The following is a 16054-nucleotide window of genomic DNA, read 5'->3' as shown; positions in this document are numbered from 1 at the left end:
ACCAGAAAGGGTAACGAAGCACTTTTCACAGCTTTCTAACATTTTTAATGCAGTTGTACACATTAACTTCCAGGAAGCTAACTTGATTGCTAAAATAACATAAAATAACATAAAACATAATAAAATAATAAAATAAAATAAAATAAAATAAAATAAAATAAAATAAAATAAAATAAAATATAAAATAAAATAAAATAAAATAAAATAAAATAAAATAAAATTAGTCTTTGCCCCAAACCAAGTAATAGGAAGGAAATCCTTCACTGAGTTCCCAGTCTCAAGCTCCCCACCATGCAGGACTCTTCAGCACAATGGATTTAGGGCTGACTGCTAGAGGTACAGTATCTAGCTACAAAATCACATTTGCCCTCCCTTCTGCAGATAAAAGATGAAAATTATACTTCTGACATTTGCCTTCCTATCTTGTAACATTCTCTTTTGGCAAGAAAACACAAGAAAAAGAGAGAGGAAAATAATTATGATCTCAGTTTAAGGAAGGACTGAAAGGGAACAAGAATGGCAGAACCAGATACCCAAATTTAATTGTTTTGAGATTGTCTGCAATGTGTTCACTGTAAATACCTGCTCCAATTATAACTCCTCCCCTCTCGCTAAGGAATTAACGACTCTGTCTGAGCAGTTGCATGGGGAAAAACTGGTCCTGCCACTACAGAGAAGTCTTCCAAAGAAAATCATACTTCTTTAAAAATCTCTACCATTACTTCACGATATTCATGAATTGTCTGGCAAAGAAGTATTTAAAGGCCTGCATTTAAATTCTAGAGCAACTATGAAATGAAGAAAGCAGATTGATTCACATTGTGTTCCACTATTCCCTTTGCCAAAATGATTTTTATTAGGGAAAAATAAAAACAAAACAAGAAAAAAAACTATCTGAGCCTGAGAATTCTGTTGTCAACTACAAATCTATCGAAAATTTTTACAGCTCGCTTACAATACAAACTCTTAGAAACACAGCTTACAGAAGAAATGCTGCCAGCACCCCCAGGGCATATTATCCACTCTTTCCTCACATGGAATTAGTGCAAAATATCACCCTTACATTGCCCACAAACATTGCCAACAAATAAGAATGGCAATAGGCTGAGAGCACTGTCTGGGATTTTTATACTCATTTTTTCCCATGGCAACGTGTCTGTTTCATGTGCTTTTAAGCCTCCATAATTTTATTCCATCTAATCTCTGCACTGCCTTGTTTTGTTTGTTTATCACTTCCAGGGAGCACCTGCCATGCTTGTACGCTGCCACAAGACAAATAAAACATATCTTTGTCAGTGGTTGGGGCAAGCTGATGTGTGTTCCTTAGCTGCAAAATTCACTACAATTATGACCGACCTCCTCACCTCTCCTTCTTACTTGTCATTATCTATTCCTTCTTTTTTTTTTTTTTTTCCCCAACTATTTGCTAAGAAATTGCATAGCTTCCACTGGCATTCAAAATGCCAACCAAAAAGATTAAACACAGCCGAGTGCCACCTCATTCTGTCAGAGAGAACAGAGAGTGTCCTCAGAGTCCACCTGCCAGCCTTCAATGTAGAAGGCAAGGGAGTTTTGCAATCGGATCCTGGGGTGTTCCACTGCCTGGGTTTTGCTGAATAGGCTTGAAGAAATGGGATTTAAATTGTATTGAGGATATTAGTCTAAAGTGAATGAAGTGGAGAGTATACTTCTCGTTTATATCCCCAGAGTGATAAATGTGAGAGTGTAATTTTTTTATTTTTTTTTTCTGAGGCAAAGAAAATGGGAAACCAACACGGATTTCAGACACATGAGAAATAGCTTATGAATTTAGATGATAGTTCAGCAGAAATAAATTGTACATCTGTTCATTCATTTTAATAAAGCAGGGAAATGACACACTGCTGGAGCCCTCTGAGAACACTGGTATTTTTAAATTATGATCCTATAATAGTAGCATTCACATTTGTAATGCTGCCCATACTTTATGACTTTAAGAAAAATAAATTTATGGAATAAGTGAGCTTCAACCTATATCCTGGACTCTGGGCATTTAAAAGTGAATAAGGTGCTCCCTGAACACTTACAAATTAGTCAGCAAAGACATGACAATAGCTTTACTATGTAACACAGATAATCCTCTGTGTAAGTGTTGACAAACCATGCTTATTATTTCTGAATAAATAATTCAGATGTGCAACATGCAGCTGAACACATTTATTTCTGCTGACTAGTGCCTAGTCTGTTTGCATTTATAGACAGCTACAGTCTCATACTTGCTGTTAAAGGGAGTCTTTTACAGAAACAACTAGATGCTTGTCTTGTCTGCATGTATGCATGGAAACATGCACTACTTTCTGCCGAATTCAGGCAGGAACACTGCTTTTCTCTTGCATCTCCCATAACAGAAAACGGGAAGTGGAAAAAGTTATGGGTTGAATACAATTACTTCATTGTTTCTATGTTACCATTATTTCCAAGGATGACATGTTAATTTTAGGAAAAAACAAGTGACACTGCAGGAGATATCACTTTAAAAAAATAATAATATTTTGATTTTCCAAATTGATTACCAGGGGAAATAATAAATTAATAGTTCAATAGTAGCTGTCATGTTTCCTTTAAAAGCACAATTAGTGATATCATTAAAATTTCCTTTTAATCGATTGCATTAGAGCAATTGCTACTAGAGGAAAGAGAATCTAAAATTGATTAGTTGCTCACATATTGCCTTATCAATCAACTGAGATGATCTTCATTCAGGAAAAGGGAAAACAGGCAGTCCTGACATCCTTGAAAAGTGGTGAAGTTCAGCTGAAATCACATCAGATCTTAGAACTCTTTTTGTGATCCACCCTATACTGTTACCTGCTCACATCGCAAAAGAGCAAAGGATGCATGCTTAAATATTTAACCTTCCTAAAGCAAACCCTTCACAGAGGCTATGCTGGAGCTCAAAATTGTTAAGAGAGTTATCTTACTGCTAACATCTATATCTCTATCTACCAGCCCACGAGTGTGTTTTTGTGCTCTTATTGCTCACTCCATTTCCAGCAGGCAGTCCAAAAACAACCTCAATGGGTGGCCTAGGTAAACAAGACTTATCATAATTTGGTTCTCTGGTGAATACAGAAGAACTGAAGAAAAGAAATACCTCTGGGACACAGAAGACCCCTAGGCGAACACTTACCATTGACAGAAACTGTACAGATTTATTGATTTGAACTGTATTTTAATCATATGGCTAGAGGAAAGAAAACAGTTCCTAGAGACTACCAGTCAGCCCCAGCGTGGGGCATGATAAAACTGTTTCTGCCATTAATATCAGGCAGTGGCTATGTTAGAGTAAAAGGACATTAGAGTTCAACATCTGCAGGCAAAGTTGGATTTATTTACTCATGGCTTCAATTATTATTTAAGATGGAAAACTTGAAAAGGTCAGAGCTGCTAACTTAGAAAACATGCCCTTCATTTGTCTTCAAACATACACTTTTTTTTTTTCTTAGCCTAGATCAACACCAAATCAATTAATCAACCACAGTGTTCTCTGTTTTTAAATGTGAGTTATTTTCAAGTAGACAAGTAAAACCAAACCAAATTTCATTTTTGATTTAATCCATATTAGAAAATGCAATTTTAGGAGGTGAAAGCATCTGGTCTTTGGTTTAGGTAGAAAAACACTTGTGGACCTTTGTTTCTATGTACACATGCATACATATAAAATCCAGATTTACATTATAGCCTAATCCTACGTTCACATCTCTATAGAACACTGTTTGGATTGGAGCCATAGCTTGGATACAGGCAGCTAAGAGTATCAATACAACAGATCAATCTTTTTCCTCAGTATGATTTCAGCAACAGACAGCTGTTTGTTTAGATATAAGCTTATTTAGCAGGATTCATTTTTCTTATGTATGTTTTAAAAGTTTCTCAAATAACCGCCTAGTTTTTTCAAACTTTTTTTGAACCAAAAGATTGCTTTCAACCCCTTAAACTTGTTGAGGACAGCAGCACTCTCCTTACCATCAGTCTTTCTAAATGAAGAAGAATCATTGATCTAAGAATATCTGACAGTATAACATAACGTATGGGCACTGTTGGCCTCAGTGACTGAAGACGGCCAAAACAAATGAGCTGAGGAGGAGGAAATAAAGCATAAAAGGAAAAAAATGAGATGATGCGGGGAAGCAGACAGTGATGGGACTCGATTTATAGGAGGCAGGTAAAGAGTGTACGTAGACTTCTGCGAGTCATAAGCAAACAATCAGGTTAGGTCATGGAAACAGAAAGGTGGTTCCCAAGGGGAAGTAGACAGTGAGGGGATGAAGAAGAATTCACGGGCAGGGAGTAAGATCATATAGAAATTAAAGGAGAAAAACGATGAAGACAGAAGATCACGCGATGACAAAGGACAGAAACATAGCATTTTAAGAAATATTACAGGAACAGCTTTCCATATCAAAAGACAGTGGGGAAAGTGACAAAAATAAGGAAGGGAGAGAAAGGAGGTGTCACGCTTATCAAAGAGCAGTCAATGGATACATCACTGAAATTAGTCTTGGTGGAGCTGAAGCAGGAACTGGAAACGAGCAGAAATGTATTTAAGGGATACTAGATGTTCAGGCTCTGAGAGTCAATGACAGACTCAAGGACTTTGGAGAAGGAAAAACTAAAGGTAATTATTAAAATTCAGAGAAGGTTAATTACAGATCGCTAACTAAATACCAGGCTTGAAAGTAAGAAAGACCAAAAGAGAAGAGCTGTCTGTTTGTTTTTAAGACACTGATGAAGCAGAAAAAGTGAATTTTGAAGGATGATATAAAAACATGATAAATTTCAGCACTAGGCAAATTAGATATCTTGAAGACTAGGCAAGTAAGTAGCTGGAGATATTCCAAAATATGCAGAGAACTGGATAAAAAATAACTAAATCTCTAAAAAGCTGCATCAACCTATGTGGAATCAGAGAACGGAAGTTAAGACAAATTAATAAGGACTGACCACAGAGCAACAGCATTGAAGGGAAACATAGGGTCAGGTAACTTGGATTCAGGGAATTTTCATAATGGGGTCAAAGTCTAGAAAAGGAAAGTGAGGATAAAGTTAATACTTTGTGTAGTGCTGAGATTATACTTTTTCTTGTGACATATGGACTGGGAACACAGGGGAAAACATTTGTAAAAACAAATAAATATTAAGTGACTGTTAGACAGCCGGCTAGAGAAAGGGCTACCCTTTAAGCAAATAAGCATCTGGGACTCTAAGGCAAACAAGTCCTGGAAATAAGCCAAAGTAGAAAGTACAAGGGTATGAATAAATTACACTCCTGAACCATTTTCCTCAACAGAGACTATAACTGCAAAGAGTTTTGTATGAATCCCCTAATCTGTTTTTTTTTTCTTAAATGTATCAACACCATTTTCATTCCAGTAACTTCAAGAGACGATCAGCCCTATAGAATTTTATTGCTTTCTAAATGAGTCTCTTTCATAGGCACTTACTAACAATTTTACTTGAATAAATGTACAGCTCCTTTTAGCATGTTGATTTTTATTGGTTCACTATTTTAATGTTCCAGAGCAGAAGGAAAAAAGATATTTTGTCTAAATAATCCTGACATTTTGATTCGTATGCACAGATGGTTAGCAAATTTTGTAGTAGCCAAATCAGTTTTAGTGTTGCTGACAAAAAAATCTTAAAATCTCACTTGTCAGTGAAGAAATTGATAAACTGATCACAAAACTCTCTCTAGTGGAATGACCTACACAGTCATATAGCTGTTATTTTTGTATGAATATACTTCAGTTTTATAAATCCCTTCTGTTCATATAAACAACTACTATGATACCAGCTCGCACATATTGTGTAATTGCTATTAAATAGGGTTTTGTCTGCTGCAAATTGAATATGTTTAGATCTATAGTGTGTTATCTTGTTTAATCCTACTTTTAAAATAGAACTCCTACAGATGCTAGAGGCATATTAACAGTGTGGGTTTCTTAACTCATGGGATTAGAGTGATTTTGCCACACATCTAACAATTCCTCTATGTTTTGCTCCTCGGATCAGCTGTGCTGTGTCAAACAAGGAGATTTAGAGTTCTTAGCATTTCTGTTAAGATTTCACATTTCACATGTGCGGAACTGTAACTCTTCGTGTATGTAAAATAAAAGTCCTTTCAAGCCACAAAACAGTTTTGCTGGGTATATAGCACAGGCAATACCTGGTCATTTGATCCCCACTAGTTACTCACCAATTTACGTACTGCCTAGGCTGAATATGAATGATGTAATCATGGTTTAGGAGCCACCCTGCAATGAATATCAAGTATGGAAAACCACTGTCCTTGCACGCAGAATTTAGGATTTCAGTCAACTGACTGTTACACAGGCCAATGACGTCTCCTCATACAGAACTCAAAAGTCATTTTGAGAAAAAAATGATACAATTTTTCATATCCATTCTGAAAAATATGTGTGTGAATTTCCTTCAAGTGTTCTGCCTGCACTCAGTGTTGAAGGTGGAACTCCCTGGACAGTTCACGAGGGACAATATGCTATAAAACTGGACAACAGTGAAATTAAGCTAAATTTCCATGGAGTGCTTCAGCAGCACATTCATTAAAAACAAAAACAACAACAACAAAAAGCACAAGAACATTTAATTTCTCAGGCTAAAGACTCCGTTTTTAGAATTTATGATAAAACTTCCATCTCTAGAAAACAGTCCTAATTTGATTTGAAGGCAACTGCAAAATTCCAGCTGGACAGAAAAAGTTTAATTGGAAAATCACATAGACATTCCTAGCAATGACTGCTAACTTTCTTGAACAAATGATCCAAGCCTAGGCATGGAAATATTACATTATTTTTGTTTAGCTTGTGCGACTCTCAAGAGCCTTTGCCTGAACCGTCCTTCCTCTTTAATTTCTACTTTTTCTAATTCTACCATCCAGTTACTTATCCAAACTCGTACCAGATGTATTTGTGCTAAATGTAGTCAAAACCCTTACTGCTACTGTTTGCTTTGTAATTCAGAACTTAATATCTATGGTAAAGTTCACACTTCACAGACCACATTGAGAAAGCATATTAACCTTCACTTCTTGCAGAAGAGAGCGATAAATTGTGGCTTTATGGTTTTTTTGTTGCTCACACTGTTTGGATATTTGCTGTTAGCAGAAGCAGATGGAGGAAGTCTTCAGAGGATAGTCAGCACTGGAATGGTTTTGCGGTGAGAATTTACCAGCTGTAGTAAGAACTGCTGTTATTACCACTGAGTTGCTGCTGACCTTCTGAGCATAACCGAAGGGTTACAAAAGGCACGGACTTACACAGACCTTCACATCAGGACTGCTCAGATCAGCTGGTCATAGCAAATCAATGAAAATAAGCAAAGGGCAGGGAAGGAACAGAGGAGGAAAAAAAAAAAAAAGATTGGCAAAAATACAAGTTTACTATGTGAGCTCATTGGAGACAAAGAATGCTGGGAAAAAGTCATATCTGGAGAAGCAGTGAAGTGCCTTTCTGTTCCTCCCCAATTTCACACTGTTCGAATGATCATTTCTATTCATAGAACCTTTCCTGTACTTATACCAGTGTTTCTCAGCTGCTTTCAGATTATAAAGCAGACACTGTTGTTTTATGTACCACTGAAATGTGTTTATCTGGAGATTAAATAGAGAACTTCATGTATTTCATGACCTTGGTGGAGAGAAACAAAGCAATGAACTCACCCCTCACAAGCAAAGATAAATGTAGAAGTCTGCTGCCTACTGCTATGCAGTGTATCCAGCTCTAATTATGTGATAAGTGGATGGACTCAGTGTTAAACATATTTTGCAGAAGTTCTTGAACAAAGTGCTTACACTGGTTATGTAGATAGCTCACTGAAAGCCACATGAATACAAATTATTATGCACACAGTATGAATCTGGATGAGTACAGGAAATACTGGTCTTCTGAACAATTTTTTTTTTTTTTTTTGCTTAACAATCTTATATTTCAGTCAATGCACAGCATAAACATTTGTTTTTCTCCCTCTCTCAAACTATTCCATTCTTACTTGTAATGCTACAGTAGAGTGTTTGTTTTAAGGTCATTGGTAATTCAATCCTGAATGGTGCTGAGCATTTTTCGTCACGTGAGAAACCTCAAATCAGCTAATTCTGATAAGAACTGACACTCAATATTGAAGAAGAAGAAAAAGAAATAACAAAAAGGTAATTTAATTATCCAGATAGCCAGACTGTTTAAATAAATCTTCCAGATGTCCTTAGATTGGTACCACCACAACACAACCTAGAAATATTAACATTTTTCCCAATCACAGGCATTTTTCCAAGTTATTTGAAAGTGATTAGGTTTAGAAAGAAGATAAACATTTGGGATCCTAATTACATTGAGAGCCAAAGCAATCTATGCTCCTAACACCAGCTTTTAAAATTCTAATGGGAATTAGGTGTCTTTACATCCATTTTTTAAAATCTAGCAAGCTTTTCCCTTTGACATCTAAAATTATTCTAAAAATGAGATCAAAATGCCTGGGTTATTTCACGACTTAGATTCCTAAACTGCTTATGTGATTTTGGAAGAGTTTTGCAGCTCACAACAGTGGAGAAAACTGAATGCCTTGGACGTTAACACATGAATGAGCAATGACCAATTACTAACCATATAGAAGTGGTGCAGTTTATAGAACTGTAGAATGTAAATTTCAAATATTATTTTTGCAGTGAGAACAGAAAGCTCACAGTCTTCATTTACAAAAAAAAAAAATAAAAAATAAAAAATAAAATCACCATTTAAATGCTTGTTTCCTTTCACATGGATTTGATAAATAGCTTTCCACTTGACTAATAGATACTTTCCGAACTAAATTACTACCTACTTTGCAAATGAACTCTAGTAGAAACACATTTACATCTACATCTTTGTCTTTGTTTAAACATGAAAGAACACAAGTCGGTTATGGGACAACTTCATCTCTTCTGTTTTCAACTAATCTCCTGAGCTACTATTTATGGGAGAAAAATGAATGTCACAGGTTTAACAGAAGGATTATTTCTTTCTTTTAAGAAATAAATATATTCTGAGCTACAAGTCTTCTCCACGCATGCCCCTCTTTACACATGAATAAAAAAGACATGAAGGGCATAATTTGCCCTCCATATCTGAGGGCAACAGAAGATGCAATGATCTTAAGTTCCGGCAAAATAATCTAAAATCAGACTATGCAGGTTTTTTACTGTTAAGATTTGAACAGGAACAGACAGAGAAATCTTTTGATTCTCTGTCTCTGGATGTTTTAAGAACAGGTGAGACAGACAACTTACAAGGATGATGTAGGAATATCAATCCTGCCTTGATCCCATTTCCTCTACTTTCCATTATCAGAGAAATTTTCTTTGAATTCTACCCTTTACATGTGAAAAATACACCAGGTAGTGTCTTTCAGCTGTTTTCTGGGGGACTCTTGGACACCTGGGCTTCAGCAATGTCAAGTGTGTTGGTGGGCTGCTCCAAGAGTATGACGAGCAAGTAAAACTGAATGAAAAGGCCAGTGCAAATATTTATGTAGTGTAGGGAGTTTCTGAAGGGAAAGGTACACTTCAGGAGACTTGCTAGCTGTATTTACGGCTCTAGAAAAAACAAGGATGGCCTTGTTCTAAAGCGGTTCTTTATGCCAGAGTTTACTGACATCTGTAGAGCTTTGTCCTGCTCTGTTGAGTTTCTATATGATTTCTGCTTTCTGCGTGCATAAATTCTCAGTCCAAAAATGAGAGCCAGACAGAAATTCCAACATGCATTTTGTACATGTGATTTTACTAAAATGGTTTTATCCATTCTACAAAACTATTTTTTGTGACAAAGCAGTACTGGGGACAGTTTACTCCAACTTGAACAGGCTGCTAGAATTTAAAGCTGATTCTCATATCATTTAGGCCACAGCACAGCTCTATGTCTTAACTATTAGCCTGGCAACTGCTTCTTTTCATCTGTTCAGGTCTGCTTATTGCTGCTCAAGTACTTCAATTCAGTCATCTGGCTTTCCAATGCCTAGCATAAGAGAATGGTATGCGAAACAGGAAAAAGCCAGGCCAGCTTATTCTTACCACCTTGCTGAGCCATGCTGGCAGCTCCTACTGGTCTTTTCCTTGCATTCAGTCTGGCTTACATGCTCACTTCCCTCCCAACAGAAAAGTAAAAGAAAGTTAAAGAGGGCTGGTACCTTGTCATGCTCCTGAACTGTGTGTTAGTCAAAGCACAGCACACTTGCTAAATTTTTGCACGCAGGTATAGCTCTTGCTAGTGATTTCTCCAAAACACACGTAAGGGTCTAGAGGAGAAAGTTGCAAGGAGAATCATGTGGCATTAACAGAATTGTTAGAGTCCAAATATAGGGTCCATCTCACTGATGAAACACACAAAGGAATGAGATTATTTAGGAGCCCCAAAGGGCAATATTTCCCCTGTAAAACAAGATAAGACCAGGGATGACTTCCAGTTCACTGAACAAGGGAAAACAAGATGTGTTGTTTTCAAATGAGCAAACTGAATGAACAGATCTAGCCTGTGTTTCTAAGGTACATAAAGCATGGAAAACAACAATATTATGTCTAAGTAATTTTCTAGAGGAAGTATAGAAAAGAAAGCCAGGAGGAACCTCAGTAGAACTTTTAACTCAGTATTTGGTCTTCAACATGATGTAGGCAATACCGAGAATCAAGACAGGGGCTCTCAAAGCTACAAGCGTGTTTCTCAACTGCCTGAGTTGAAAAATAAATCTCTCCAGATGGTGCTCTGAAAGTCTCATATCCTCTTCAAACCATGAGCAGACGGAGATACATATTGTACTCCAGGGGCTGTTTTACCCCAGTGGGTAGCACAACTGAATCAGAAGACAGTGCTGGAAGTCATCATAAATCATGGTGACAAGCAACCTATTCGCTTACAGGTCTCTACAGGAATTGATGAATCATTTATTAAAGCACACATTAGTCATTTATTACTCTTTTATAAACCATTAGTCAGTAGGTATTCAAATGTGAGCAAATCATATTTTTCATTTAAGACTCACAGCATCAGTGTATCTCAAATATCACTGTAGTGATGTTTTGTCAAATTATACAAATTTCATTGTGTTCACAGGAGGCAAGCTTCCTTATTTAACTGGAAAAATCACTTAACTGGAAAGATCGTTTTGCATGACGTTCATCTACACCTAAAATCTAAAATAGGAAAAAATCTTACTGTCCTGGTGTTACAGAATTCTTTGTATTTTACATTGTTTTGTCCCAGAAATGGATGAAGTTGATGGCGAAGATGGAAGAAGAAGAAAGAGGAACTGTCTTAAGAATGAGACTATACCCTGGCCAAATGAAGTCTCTCTGTAATGTGCAAGTGAAAATGCTCTGACAGGTCCTGCTATTTCCCCAAGTATGACGTGGGATGTTCTGCTGTCCCAAAGCTGTGGTGAAGGACAGATATGAGAATTACATTGTCTGTAGAAGAATCATCTCCTTAACTCACATCACTGCATTCTTCTCTCCAGTCCCTGAAGACATTTGCTAAGGAAAGGCAATATATCCTATATTAAGGAAAAGATATTGTACTACTAAAGAAGAGCAATGGAATCCTCTTCCTGTGGGAAGAGATACTTCAAAAAAATCATGACAGCAGCCATGAAAGAAAGGCAGAGGAGTTCAGTGGAATTCCATGTTTGAGCATATATACTGGTCAGGAGTTGTATAAGATCAGAAGCACAAGAAGCAGGATTCTTTGAACTTTTTTTTTTTTTTTTTTTTTTTGAAGGAGGAGGAGGAGGAAGAGACAAAGGGGCAAAGTAGTGCATATCGCTGTCATATTGAAACAAGCTGGGTTTTCCTCCATTGTGTCTTCTGGAAGGACTGGCCAGAACAAAGCCTACAGCAACAGATGCAATAGAAGTATTTGCCAGCTTGTGCCTTCCAGCAGATGCTACGTTGTTCATCCTTCATTCCTCTTCAACCACAGTGACATTAGCTTTAGACTAAAATCATGGTTTTGTGGGCACACAACACTGCAGCTGCCTGTCCCCAGTTGTTAAAGTGATACAAGAAAATCATTTTTTCTTAATTTGCTAGGTTTAAAAACAATACCAGCACCACTAGCATTCACTCAGTCTAATTCATTCCTGTGCAGTTTGAATATCCGCAAGTACACAAACCAGATATCAAATTTTCCAGAATGATTAATTCCTGCTCCATGCTTTGCTTCATTACTTCCTTTCAAAGAAGTAGTCCCTTGCTACTAAACAAAAGTTCAGCCTAAGGCCTTAACTTGTTGGAAAGGAAATGCCAAATTGTTCTTTGTGATACAAAATACTTTTGTATAAACTAATTATTCATAAATTTCATTTAGAAACTCTTTCATATTACAGAAATAGGATTGTAAATTAAAAAAAAAAAATCTTCCTGGAAAAAAAAAAATCACTAACTTTACAAATATCTCTATTTTCATTCCCTGTAATTTAAACCTGGCACAATGTCCTGGCCATTGCGGTGTTTTAAATGGTAGACCCTGTTACCTCACCCAAGGATTTTTGGAGGAGTTTTTAAAACACTGCTCTTTTAGGCATTAAAGATGAAATTACTTAAACCCCTGGAGGGAGCAGGGTAGAGTTTGCAAGTCTGAATGGATTTTTGCACTGCTCAGAGCCTATTATGAACAGTAGGGGTAAGTATATACATGAAATAGAATAAGGCAGATATTTTGAGAGATGTGTATAGTGATGGGGCAGTAACAAAATAATTAACTGGGCTGAATCTCACGAAGCAACGTCTAATACATTAACCCATCAAAGTACCTGACACATACTTATAATCTCAAGGGCTTTAACAATTCCTCTGAAGTTAATGGAAGTGCTTTGCTGGATCACAGCCAGGTTGCTCAACTTCTGTAGTTATGCCCTAAAGCACCATCAATGATTTTTTCCCTAAGCACAAAGGCCACAATTGCATCAGAATGGTATGGTTGTGGTATACTGGGGAAAAAATAATAGCAGATGGAAGAACAGATTCACTAGATGAACACTTCCTCTTCCAGCAAAACTTGAATAAACCCAATAGAGGCTCCTGCAAAGCTGTGTACAGCAGCAAATGAGCGATTAGACCTTTCTGAAAATATCAAATAAAACCCATTAATGTGCATTTTGAATAAGTGTATAAGGTTCTGGCCTCCAAGGAATAAATATAGTACATATGAGTACATGGAAAAGTACCACTGCTTAGGTGTAGATCCATAAACTTGTTTCAAAGACAAACAATACAGTCATAGGCTTTGTAAGAAAAAAGAGGAAGAGATCACTCCAGTGTCAAGAGATAAAACTCATCCTCAATTGACAAAGACATGTTCAAGCATGACTGAGACTGCCTTGAACTGAGGACTCAAAGATGTATCTTTTAACACATGCAAGGCTTCTTGGAAAAAGAATATATAGAAATACGTACATTTTCAATTTAGGAGAAGGCTCGAAAAATCATTAACCTTTTGGCTTAGCATTAATGTTACTGAAATAATATATTTTTGAGATATATATAGCAATGCATTTAACAAAACATTTAGTCCAGAACCTGTACTGCCTCATATTGTACTAATACAGTGTCCAGATTTTTGTTTAAATGTTGGTGAAAAAATATTTAGAATAAAATCCAGTTGTTAACAACTTTATTGTCCTTCCCTGTGTTGTATCAGTAATGAATTTGACCCTGTGTTTACAGATGAAGAGAATGCATTGAAAACTTGTCTTAATCAAGCTACATCAAAAGCATATGACAAATAAAGGCAGAGCTATTCTAGGCAGAAATTATACTGTCAGAAGAAAACACAGGTCAGTAAATATTCATTTGTTTTATAAAATGGAAAAAGGGACTGAGAGGAAGTATCTTTAAAGAGAAGGAAGATAGCTGGGAAAATACAGCAATACTATATAAACCAAATGCTAGAGCAACCAATCTCTAAGTATGTATAAAAAATCAAACCTTCAGATTTACTGTATTTGAGCTTTCTACTTCAAAAGTTATCTTGTAGAATATGTCTTGTTTTTTCAAGTCTTCTTCAAATCAATGGTATCACAGCATCTGGTACACAACTAGTATTTAAATACAATAGCTAAGTACTTAAAACAGTAAGACCAAGAAAGTGGCATTAGCTTTATTAATAGACACTCTCCTTCCCCTTACACTACATATTTTAAATAGAGCATATGTTCAAAAGGGGTCAAATACCATATGCCTAAAGACTGAGTTTTCCTGCCTTATTCATGGAATAAGAATATGACTTAGCAAGGTAGAATGAAGGTTGATGAGATCATTGACATCTCTAAATACTAGTTAAAGGTTCAAAACCATGTCATGCAGTATATATATATATAAAATAAATGTCATCTGTATAGGAAAATTTGCGTGCCATATAAATTGTAAGAATGACATACAGGACCAGACTTTTCAAAGACAATGCCATCTGTCATACAAATTGTTTCTAAAATGACCCAACCAGCCTTCCAAGAGTATAGACTACCTTTTACTATCATTAACTGGAATGAATTTATAAACATTTCTGAATTACCACAAAAATAGATACCATCTAACAGTAGATTAAGGGCCTAACTAGGCACCCAAGATTTTAACATGAGCCTGAATTACCAAAGAAAAATATTAAAGATATGTAAAACATACAAAAACAGGATATATAATTAAAGCAGATTTCTTGTTTTGGAAGCAAAGTTTCGAAACTCAAGTAAATAGTACTCTGAATAGTATGAATTCTTTGCACTGTTGATGAATACGAGTTCCTATTTCTAAACATAGTTAGTTGTCCTTATACATTGTTAATTATGTTCCAGAAAGCTAAAACGATACAGATGTTTTAAATATATTTCAAATACAGGTTGTCAGGGAACAACTTTCAGAGAACTAAAAGCCTGATCGAAAGGGCGATTCTATGGGAATTAATGGTTAGATCAAAGCCACTTAGTTATCATGTACATACTTGAAAGGTTTGGATAAGGCTCTTCATAGTACTTTTCACGTGGCTGTAATGGTCTTGCCAAAGCAAGTAATTATAGCTATTGCCATTGATTAGTGAAAGCTAACTTTTCTGTTGGCAAAATTGTCATTGTTTCTTATTTCTCACTCTTTTTGACTTAAAAAAAATAATAATAATCTCATCCCTTCTTTTTTAATCTTATCCAATTTGCATTTATAAAAGAAGTAATTATTCAAGTAAAATTGCAGTAATTTATTTCAATATAATCTGTTGTCAAACTGCTAAAATTAGGCCAGAAGGAAAAAAAAAAAAAAAAGGAGAGAGATATAAAGGAATAAACATACTTAAAGAAGAAAACCCAAGACTTTTACAACAACAGACTCTCATTTTCTTCTTCTAAAATTACCTGAAAATCAGCATCCCTAGTGCTTACTTCTCATCTTTCGGGAATATTCCTTAAAACCTGCACAGCTTCAGGAAAAATTTATAGCAGAATCCAAACCAGCAGTTATTAGGTAAAACTTCAGACACTCTTTAATTTTCTCCAGATACCAGAAGAAAAAAAATAAGAATAAAAAAGCACACTAATAATAGATGTAGGTGAGGGAAAAGAGTAGTGTGGTAAGGGCAGGAAATTGGGTGGATGTTTTCCCTGAAGCCAGAAACTTGGCTGTAGCAGTGCCACACAATCCTGCAGGCGGTGAATATTTTGTGTTGTTACAGACTTTTCAGTATTGTTCTGTGGAATTCAACTTGCAGGGGAAAACAACAACAACAACAAAAACTGTCCTTGAAAATTTCACCTGTAGGTTGAATTTAACGCTTTCAGGACTTGATTTTTTGTTACAGAACTGACAAGACTAGCTTTCTCACAGGTGAAGTTCTGAAGTCAGTACAAAAGACACTGCTTTCATCCATGTTCCCTATTGTTAAAAGCCCTAAGCTAGAATGCAGGCTGGAGGGAACGCTCTGTCTTCCCCATAGGAACAAAATGAGAAAGTTACCATTAGCAAACTTATTGTACAGGTTTTCATCCCACTAGCCAA

The 16054-nt window shown here is 36.1% G+C and overlaps 1 protein-coding gene across 8 annotated transcripts in view; it reads right to left on the bottom strand.

Annotated features, from left to right (window-relative positions):
• The window catches only part of CDH13 (cadherin 13), a 493014-nt gene that overhangs the window by 74750 nt on the left and 402210 nt on the right, over positions 1-16054 (bottom strand). The gene's annotated exons all lie outside the window — the stretch shown is intronic.

Source organism: Anser anser (assembly GCF_964211835.1).
Source record: "Anser anser genome assembly, chromosome: 11".
NCBI lineage: Eukaryota > Metazoa > Chordata > Aves > Anseriformes > Anatidae > Anser > Anser anser.
The sequence above is the reverse complement of the archived record's forward strand: the minus strand, read 5'-3'. Positions and strand labels throughout refer to the sequence as shown.